At 38.4% G+C, this 10,659-nt stretch overlaps 1 non-coding gene across 1 annotated transcript; it reads left to right on the forward strand.

Moving 5' to 3' along the window:
* Positions 1–1,794: 1,794 nt before the first annotated feature.
* LOC112718891 (small nucleolar RNA R71) lies at positions 1,795–1,898 on the forward strand. Its single transcript, XR_003161217.1, has one exon. It is a non-coding gene; the product is annotated as a small nucleolar RNA R71 (small nucleolar RNA).
* Positions 1,899–10,659: the final 8,761 nt, after the last annotated feature.

A 10,659-nucleotide genomic window follows, 5' to 3' on the forward strand; every position in this document is an offset into this window, starting at 1 on the left:
CAAAATAACAATAAAATAAAAATTAGATAAATAAAATTGGGTTGCCTCCCAACAAGAGCTTCTTTAATGTCAATAGCTTGACAGTGGCTCTCATGGAGCCACAAGGTGATCAGGTCAATGTTAGTGTAGTTCCAACACCAAACTTAGAGTTTGGATATGGGATCTTAACACCAAACTTAGAGTTTGGTTGTGGCCTCACAACACCAAACTTAGAGTTTGACTGTGTGGGTTCTTCTTGACTCTTGAACTGAGAGAAGCTCTGCATGCTTACTCTCTTTTGTCACAGAGGGATGGCCATGTGCCTTAAACACAAGGTAGTCCCCATTAAATTGAAGGACTAACTCACCTCTGTTGACATCTATCACAGCTTCTGCTGTGGCTAGGAAAGGTCTTCCAAGGATGATGCAATCATCCTCTTCCTTCCTAGTGTCTAAGATTATGAAATCAGCAGGAATGTAAAGGCCTTCAACCTTTACTAGCATGTCCTTTACTATTCCATAAGCTTGTCTCAATGACTTATCTGCCAATTGCAATGAGAACAAGGCAGGTTGTACCTCTATGATCCCCAGCTTCTCCATTACAGAGAGTGGCATAAGATTTATTCCTGACCCTAGATCACATAGAGCTTTTTCAAAGCTCATGGTGCCAATGGTACAAGGTATTAAGAACTTGCCAGGATCTTGTTTCTTTTGAGGTAGAGTTTTCTGAATCCAAGTATCTAGTTCACTAATGAGCAAGGGAGGTTCACTTTCCCAAGTCTCATTACCAAACAACTTGGCATTCAGCTTCATGATAGCTCCTAAATATTGAGCAACTTGCTCTCCAGTCACATCTTCATCCTCTTCAGAGGATGAATAGTCTTCAGAGCTCATGAATGGCAGAAGGAGATTTAATGGAATCTCTATGGTCTCTATATGAGCCTCAAATTCCATTGGATCCTTAATAGGAAACTCCTTCTTGCTTGAGGGACGTCCCAGGAGGTCTTCCTCACTAGGATTTTCGTCCTCTTCCTCCCTTGTGCATTCGGCCACTTTGACTAAATCAATGGCCTTGCACTATCCCTTTGGATTCTCTTCTGTATTGCTTGGGAGAATACTGGGAGGAGTTTCAATAACTTTCTTACTCAGCTGGCCCACTTGTGCCTCCAAATTTCTAATGGAGGATCTTGTTTCATTCATGAAACTGAAAGTGGCCTTTGACAGATCAGAGACAATATTGGCTAAATTAGAAGTGTTTTGTTCCGAATTCTCTGTCTGTTGCTGAGAAGATGATGGATATGGCTTACTATTGCTCAGCCTATTGCGTCCACCATTGTTAAAGCCTTGTTGAGGCTTTTGTTGATCCTTCCAGGAGAAATTTGGATGATTTCTCCATGATGGGTTATAGGTGTTTCCATATGGTTCACCCATGTAATTAACCTCTGCCATGGCAGGGTTCTCAGGATCATAAGCTTCTTCAGAAGCTGCCTCTTTAGTACTGTTGGATGCATGTTGCCATCCATTCAGATTTTGAGAGATTATGTTGACCTGTTGAGTTAACATTTTGTTCTGAGCCAATATGGCATTCAGAGCATCAATTTCAAGAACTCCTTTCTTCTGAGGTATCCCATTATTCACGGAATTCCTCTCAGAGGTGTACATGAACTGGTTGTTTGCAACCATGTCAATGAGTTCTTGAGCCTCTTCAGGTGTTTTCTTCAGGTGAATAGATCCACCTGCAGAATGGTCCAGTGACATTTTCGAAAATTCAGAGAGACCATAATAGAATATATCTAATAGGGTCCATTCTGAAAACATGTCAGATGGACATCTTTTGGTCAACTGCTTGTATCTTTCCCAAGCTTCATAGAGGGATTCACCATCTTTTTGTTTGAAGCTTTGAACATCCACTCTCAGCTTGCTCAGCTTTTGAGGAGGAAAGAATTTATCTAAGAAAGCAGTGACCAGCTTATCCCAGGAGTCCAGGCTATCCTTAGGTTGTGAATCCAACCATATTCTAGCTCTGTCTCTTACAGCAAAAGGGAAAAGCATGAGTCTGTAGACTTCAGGATTAACTCCATTCGTCTTTACAGTCTCACAGATCTGCAAGAACTCAGTTAAAAACTGATAAGGATCTTCAGATGGAAGCCCATAAAACTTGCAGTTTTGTTGCATTAAGGCAACTAGCTGAGGCTTAAGCTCAAAGTTATTGGCTCCAATGGCAGGAATGGAGATGCTTCTTCCATCAAACTTGGACGTTGGCTTTGTGAAGTCACCAAGCATTCTCCTTGCATTATTATTATTATTTTCGGCTGCCATCTCCTTCTCTTGTTCGAAAATTTCTGAAAGGTTATTTCTGGATTGTTGTAATTTAGCTTCTCTTAATTTTCTCTTCAGAGTCCTTTCAGGTTCTGGATCAATTTCAACAAGAGTGCCTTTTTCCTTGTTCCTGCTCATATGAAAGAGAAGAAAACAAGAAAAGAAAGAGGAATCCTCTATGTCACAGTATAGAGATTCCTTTATGTTAGTAGAAGGAGAAAAGGGGGGGGGGAGAAGAATCCAAATACAAGGGATATAAGAAGTTCGGATTCTTAGATGAAGAGAGGTGTAGAGAAGTGTTAGTAATTTTCGAAATTCAAAGACAAAATATAATTAAAATTAAAATTTAAAACAAAAAAGAATTTTTGAAAAAGAGATGAGATATTTTCGAAAATTAGAGAGGGAAGAGTAGTTAGGTGGTTTTGAAAAAGATAAGAAACAAACAAAAAGTTAGTTAGTTGATTGAAAAAGATTTGAAATCAAATTTGAAAAGATAAGAAGATAGGAGGTTAGATAAGATATTTTGAAATCAAATTTTGAAAAAGATAAAATTTTGAAAAAGATAAGATAAAAGATAAAAAGATTTAATTTTAAAATTGACTTAACTAACAAGAAACTATAAGATAAGATTCTAGAACTTAAAGATTGAACCTTTCTTAACAAGAAAGTAACAAACTTCAAATTTTTGAACCAATCACATTAATTGTTAGCTAATTTTTGAAAATTTGATATAAAAGATAAGAAAAAGATTTTTGAAAAAATAATTTTTTTAAAAATTTCGAAAATAAAAAAATGGAAAAGATATGATTTTTGAAAAAGATTTTGAAAAGATAAGATTTTTAAAATTGAAAATTTGACTTTGACTTGTAAGAAACAACTAATTTTGAAAATTTTTGACTAAGTCAACTCAAATTTTCAAAAATTTGGAGAAAAATGAGGAAAAGATATTTTTTTGATTTTTGAATTTTTAAAGAAAAACACAAAAATGACCCAAAACATGAAAATTTTGGATCAAGACACAAGATGCATGCAAGAATGCTATGAATGTCAAGATGAACACTAAGAACACTTTGAAGATCATGATGAACATCAAGAACAAAATTTTGAAAAATTTTTGATGCAAAGAAAACATGCAAGACACCAAACTTAGAAATTTTTAATGCATGGACTCTAACAAACAAAAAATGCATATGAAAAACAACAAACAACACACAACAAGAAATCATCAAGATCAAACAAGAAGACTTATCAAGAACAACTTGAAGATCATGAAGAACACTATGGATGCATGAGATTTTCGAAAAAAATGCAAGAAAAATTTTAAAAGCATGCAATTGACACCAAACTTAAAATTTGACTCAAGACTCAAACAAGAAACACAAAATATTTTTGATTTTTATGATTTTCTAATTTTTTTTATTTTTATTAATTTTTTTCGAAAAACATTATTAGAAAAACGAAAAAGAAAAGAAAAATTTTGAAAAAGATTTTTGAAAAGAAAATTACCTAATCTGAGCAACAAGATGAACCGTCAGTTGTCCATACTCGAACAATCCCCGGCAACGGCGCCAAAAACTTGGTGGACGAAATTGTGATCACTATTCTTGAAGTTGTACTTTTATGGAATTTGAAATTGGCACGAGTGGACACAACTCCGTTCAACTAACCAGCAAGTGTACTGGGTCGTCCAAGTAATAAACCTTACGTGAGTAAGGGTCGATCCCACAGAGATTGTTGGTATGAAGCAAGCTATGGTCACCTTGTAAATCTCAGTTAGACAGATTAAATTGATTTATGGGTTTTTGAAAATAGAAATAAGAAAATAGAAATAATAAAAGGGATAGAATACTTATGCAGATTCATTGGTGGGAATTTCAGATAAGCGAATGGAGATACTGTATGGCTCAAGAACACCTGCTTTCCCACTGCTTCAACTCAATCCTTCTTACTCCTTTCCATGGCAAACTGTGAATAGGGGTTCACCGTTCGACGATGGCTACTTTGAATCCTCTCGGGAAAATGATCCTCTGCGGCTGTCACTCGCATGGCTAATCGTCTGGAGGCATCACCTGGCCGAAGGCTACATCCCATCCTCGCAGTGAAAACTACGCTCACGCGCTCTGTCACAGCACGGCTAATCACTGGTTGGTTCCCGCTCCTACTGGAATAGAATCCCTTGATTCTTTTGCGTCTGTCACTAACGCCCAGCACTTGCAAGTTTGAAGTACGTCACAGTCATTCATTACCGGAATCCTACTCGAAATACCACAGACAAGGTTAGACTTTCCGGATTCCCAGGATCCTACTCGGAATACCACAGACAAGGTGAGACTTTCCGGATCCTCATAAATGCCGCCATCTATCTAGCTTATACCACGAAGATTCTGTTGGGGAATCTAAGAGATACACATTCAAGCTTTGTTGCATGTAGAACGGAAGTGGTTGTCAATCACGTGCGTTCATAAGTGAGAATGATAATGAGGGTTACTTAATCATCACATTCATCATGTTCTTGGGTACGAATGAATATCTTGGAATAAGAATAAGAGAGATTTGAATAAAAGAGAATAGAATTGCATTAATACTTGAGGTACAGCAGAGCTCCACACCCTTAATCTATGGTGTGCAGAAACTCCACCGTTGAAAATACATAAGCAAAAGGTTCAGGCATGGCCGAATGGCCAGCCCCCATGTGGTCACAAGACCGAATGATCAAAGACGTCTAATACAATAGTTAAATGTTCTATTTATAATAAACTAGCTCCTAGGGTTTACATGAGTAAGTAATTGATGCATAAATCCACTTCCGGGGCCCACTTGGTGTATGTTTGGGCTGAGCTTGATCAATCCACGAGCTGAGGCTTCTCTTGGAGTTGAACTCCGAGTTATGACGTGTTTTGGGCGTTCAACTCCGGATCATGACGTTTTTCTGGCGTTTAACTCCAGACAGCAGCTTGTACTTGGCGTTCAACGCCAAGTTACGTCGTCAATTTCCGAATAAAGCATGGACTATTATATATTGCTGGAAAGCTCTGGATGTCTACTTTCCAACGCCGTTGAGAGCGCGCCAATTGGAGTTCTTTAGCTCCATAAAATCTATTTCGAGTGCAGGGAGGTCAGATTCCAACAGCATCAGCAGTCCTTTTGTCAGCCTTTTTCAGAGTTTTGCTCAAGTCCCTCAATTTCAGCCAGAATTTACCTGAAATCACAGAAAAACACACAAACTCATAGTAAAGTCCAGAAATGTGAATTTAACATAAAAACTAATGAAAACATCCCTAAAAGTAGCTTGAACTCACTAAAAACTACCTAAAAACAATGCCAAAAAGCGTATAAATTATCCGCTCATCAACCATCATAGAAAATACCTATGATGCTCCATTCAGAAAGCATGTCAGAGGGACACTTTCTGATTAATTGTTTGTATCTTTCCCAAGCTTCATAGAGGGACTCTCCTTCCTTCTGTCTGAAGGTTTGGACTTCCACTCTAAGCTTACTCAATTTTTGAGGTGGAAAGAACTTTGCCAAGAAGGCATTGACCAGCTTTTCCCAAGAGTTCAGGCTTTCTTTAGGTTGTGAGTCCAACCATATTCTAGCTCTGTCTCTTACAGCAAAAGGGAATAGCATAAGTCTGTACACCATATTCTAGCTCTGTCTCTTCCATTGGAGTTCCATGTTCTAGCTCTGTCTCTTGCAAGTTCCATGGAGTTCGAATTTTGCATTAAGGAATAGTGTTAGTCCATAAATAGAAGGATGTGAGAAGAGGGGAAGTAATTTTCGAAAATCAAGTAAAAGATTTTGAAAACATTTTGAAAAACACTAATTGATTTTCGAAAATAAAAGTGGGAAAGAAATCAAGTGATTTTTGAAAAAGAATTTGAAATTAGAAATCAAAAAGATTTGATTGAAAGTTATTTTGAAAAAGATGTGGTTAAGAAGATATGATTGGTTTTAAAAAGATGTGATTGAGAAGATATGATTTGAAAAACATTTTTAAAAAAATTTGATTTTGAAAATTAATGACTTGGCTATCAAGAAAAGATATGATTCAAACATTAAACCTTTCTCAACAGAAAAGGCAACATACTTGAAATGTTGAATCAAATCATTAATTGATAGCAAGTATCTTTGAAAATAGAAAGAAATTGAATTTGAAAAAGATTTGATTGAAAAGATATGATTTGAAAAAGATTTGATTTTGAAAAGATTTTGAAAACTTGAAAAAATTTGCATTGAAAACAAAATCTTCCCTCTTGTGCCATCCTGGCGTTAAACGCCCAGAATGGTGCACATTCTGGCGTTTAACGCCCAAAACTCTACCCTTTTGGGCGTTAAACACCCAACCAGGCACCCTGGCTGGCGTTTAAATGCCAGTCTGTCCTTCTTCACTGGGCATTTTGAACGCCCAGCTTTTTTTGTGTAATTCCTCTGCTGTATGTTCTGAATCTTCAATTCTCTGTATTATTGACTTGAAAAGACACAAATTAAAAATATTTTTGGATTTTTAATAGTGAGGAATAATCAAAATGCAACTAAAATCAAATAATAATGCCTGCAAGACACCAAACTTAGCAATTTGTATACTTCTGACACTAATGAGAATGCATATGAGACACATAAACACTCAAGTCAAGAGGAATTAAAGATCAGAGTAATGAAATCATCAAGAACATCTTGAAGATCACTAAGACACATGAATGAATGCAAGAAAAACAGAAACATGCAATTGGCACCAAACTTAAAATGAGACTCTAGACTCAGACAAGAAATTTTTGGATTTTATGATTTTCTAAATTTTTTGGATTTTTCGAAAATTAAGTGGAAAAAGAAATTAAAGGTATCAAAATTCTTAATGAGAATTCCAGGAATCATGCAATGTTAGTCTAAAGCTTCAGTCTAAAGAAATTAGACATGGCTGAACAAGCTTTAGCAGGACATTGCATTCAAGAGCTAAATTGATGAAAATCAATCAGCTTTGGTGATGATAGGAACATCACCTTGAAACACTAGAATTCATTCTTAAGAACTCTGAAGAAAAAAAATACCTAATCTAAGCAACAAGATGAACCGTCAGTTGTCCAAACTCAACAATCCCCGGCAACGGCGCCAAAAACTTGGTGCACGAAATTGTGATCACTACAACTTCGCACAACTAACCAGCAAGTGTACTGGGTCGTCCAAGTAATAAACCTTACGTGAGTAAGGGTCGATCCCACAGAGATTGTTGGTATGAAGCAAGCTATGGTCACCTTGTAAATCTTAGTCAGGCAAACTCAAATGGTTATGAATGATGAATAAAACATAAAGATAAAGATAGAGATACTTATGTAATTCATTGGTAGGAATTTCAGATAAGCGTATGAAGATGCTTGTCCCTTCCGTCTCTCTGCTTTCCTACTGTCTTCATCCAATCCTTCTCACTCCTTTCCATGGCAAGCTTATGCAAGGGTTTCACCATTGTCAGTGGCTACCTCCCACCCTCTCAGTGGAAATGTTCAACGCACCCTGTCACGGCACGGCTATCCATCTGTCGGTTCTCAATCAGTCCGGAATAGAATCCAGTGATTCTTTTGCGTCTGTCACTAACGCCCCGCCTTCAGGAGTTTGAAGCTCATCACAGTCATTCAATCATTGAATCCTACTCAGAATACCACAGACAAGGTTAGACCTTCCGGATTCTCTTGAATGCCGCCATCAGTTCTAGCCTATACCACGAAGACTCTGATCTCACGGAATGGCTGGCTCGGTTGTCAGGCGAGCACTCGGTTGTCAGGCGATCAACCATGCCTCGTGTATCAGGAATCCAAGAGATATTCACCCAATCTAAGGTAGAACGGAGGTGGTTGTTGATGTGTGGAAAATGATCCAACACAAAACTCACCGGCAAGTGTACCGGGTCGCATCAAGTAATAATAACTCACATGAGTGAGGTCGATCCCACAGGGATTGAAGGATTGAGCAATTTTAGTTTAGTGGGTGATTTAGTCAAGCGAATCAAATATTGGTTGAGTGATTTGTGTTTAACAGGAAGTAAATGACAGTAAATGTAAAGGGGGAAGGGAAAAGTGCAGTAAATTAAAGAACAGGAAAGTAAATGTGCAGAAACTTAAAGAACAAGAAAGTAAATGACTGAAACTTAAAGTGCAAGAAATGTAAATTGCAGTAACTTAAATGGCAAGAAAGATAAATGGCTTGAATATAAAAGGGGTTTGAGGACTGGGATTGCAGAATCTAAACAAAGAGAAAGTAAATTGCAATAATTAATCGAACAGAAATTGGATCAGAAGCAAATAGCATTCAAACAGAAGGAAAATAAAATGCAGCAAAGGTTCACAGAAGAACCTAAGTGAATTTTGATCTCAGGACTCAAGGGCTTAGGTAGCAGAGCCTAAAACCCAATTTCCTTCCCAGATCTGAATTATCTAAGCAATTGACAGAAAATTAAAGAAGAAGCAATAGAAGAACAGAATTGAAATTGAATTATGCAGAAAACAAATCGAAAAGAGCTTGAATGGGAATTGAGACAGAATTTCCTCAATTTCACACACCCAAAACTCAGAAACTCAAGAGTAGAATTGCCCAAGTGAGAATGAGGAAAGAGATCAATCAATTCTCCCTTGATCCTCTTGGTGCTCGGACAAATCTCTCAAGGAAGCTCAAAAGAAAATGCAAAGACTAGCCAAAAGGTAAAAATTCAAAAGAGGGTTCAAAGGTAGCTAAAAAACGTTGTTCTAATTACATCAAACTAGCTTCTATTTATACACTTTCTATTCTTGGATTTTGGGATTTGGATGGGCTTTTGATTTGGTGAAGAATTGAATTCAATTGGATTTTTAATTGAATTTTTGGCCCATTGAAAGTCACTCCCAGGAGGCTGCCCTGCCCTTGTGGAGGGCAGGGCAGAAAATTGATGCATGGTGCAAGAGCTTGGTGCGGCGTGGTGCGAGTCTGTGCGAGTTTGGTGCGCCCTTGGTGCGCCAGATGCTGCCCTGCCCGCGCCAAGGGCAGGGCAGAAAAGTTGGTGCTGCCAGGGTTGAGGAGTGCGCGCGTTGGTGCTGCCAGGGTTGAAGATTGGTGCGCCAGAATTGATTTTGGTGCGCCAGATGCTGCCCTGCCCGCGCCAAGGGCAGGGCAGGAAAGGTTGGTGCTGCCAGATGCGCCACGGTGCGCCAGAATGCGTGCGTGGTGCTGCCAGGGGAGAAAATTGGTGCGCCAGGAAGAAAATTGGTGCGCCAAGGTCGTGTGCCAATCCAAATGCTGCCCTGCCCACGCCAAGGGCAGGGCAGAATTCCCACATTGCACGTCCCGTGTTCGAAACACGGCTGAGGCATAAATTCATTAATTTCCTTGGTTTCTTGGCACGGCACTCATCCTTAAGTCTTGGCTTCCTCATGGTTCCTTGTTCGAACCTTGTAGCATGCATGGGTGATATTTTCCTTTGAATTTCTTTCCTTATAGAGCCCGATTCTGCCCTCCACAAGGGCAGGGCAAGGTTCTCTTCCTCTTGGTCTCAAGGCACCATCTTGTGCTCTGCCCTTGTAGTGGGCAGGGCAGAGTTGTCTTCCTTGGTTGGTTCCTCTATGTTGCCCTCCTAGAGGGCAGTCTGCCCTTGTGGAGGGCAATGTTGCTTCTCCCTTTGCATGCGGCACGCTTCTTTTTTATTCGGCCACGCTTTCCTTTCCTTAGGTCACACTTCTTAGGCCACGCTTTTCCTTTTCTTTTCTTTTCTTCACCTATAATAAACCAAAACAACACTCCAAGTATCACTAAATTCAAGAGGCTTATAAATCAACTAAAATTCAATTAAAATTAGCTTAAACCTCAATGATTAACATTAAATTCATGGTGGTTGTTTGATTTAGAAAAGTTATGCATTTTCACTCCAAATCACTTACTTAGGATGCAAGAAAGTGCATAAATGCTAACAAAACAAGTGAAATTAGCTTGAAAAATGGATATATAATGACTTGTCATCACAACACCAAACTTAAACCTTGCTTGTCCCCAAGCAAGCATCAAAACTAAGAGTAAATGGAATGAATAAGAAAAGACTATATATCCTTATTATGCAGATAGCAGAACTTGATCTATGGGGCATTTATGCAGACAATGACAACTCAAGTTATTATTCTTGTTACATAATACACATTTTGCATCAAAGGTTTGCTAAACTTGCTGTTATGAGACTCACTTTCTACTCACTCCCTTGCTAACTTTTCTTGGCTTACAAAGCTTAACAAGCTTATTATTCTTTTTATAGGTTGGGTGTCAAATGCTGCAGCATAGCCTTTGGCTTTATTTTCTTTTCTTTTTGCTCAACATCTTTCCGCCACAGACACTTGGCTCATTAATTCTTCCTAGG

This window comes from Arachis hypogaea, chromosome 10 (assembly GCF_003086295.3).
Source record: "Arachis hypogaea cultivar Tifrunner chromosome 10, arahy.Tifrunner.gnm2.J5K5, whole genome shotgun sequence".
Lineage (NCBI taxonomy): Eukaryota > Viridiplantae > Streptophyta > Magnoliopsida > Fabales > Fabaceae > Arachis > Arachis hypogaea.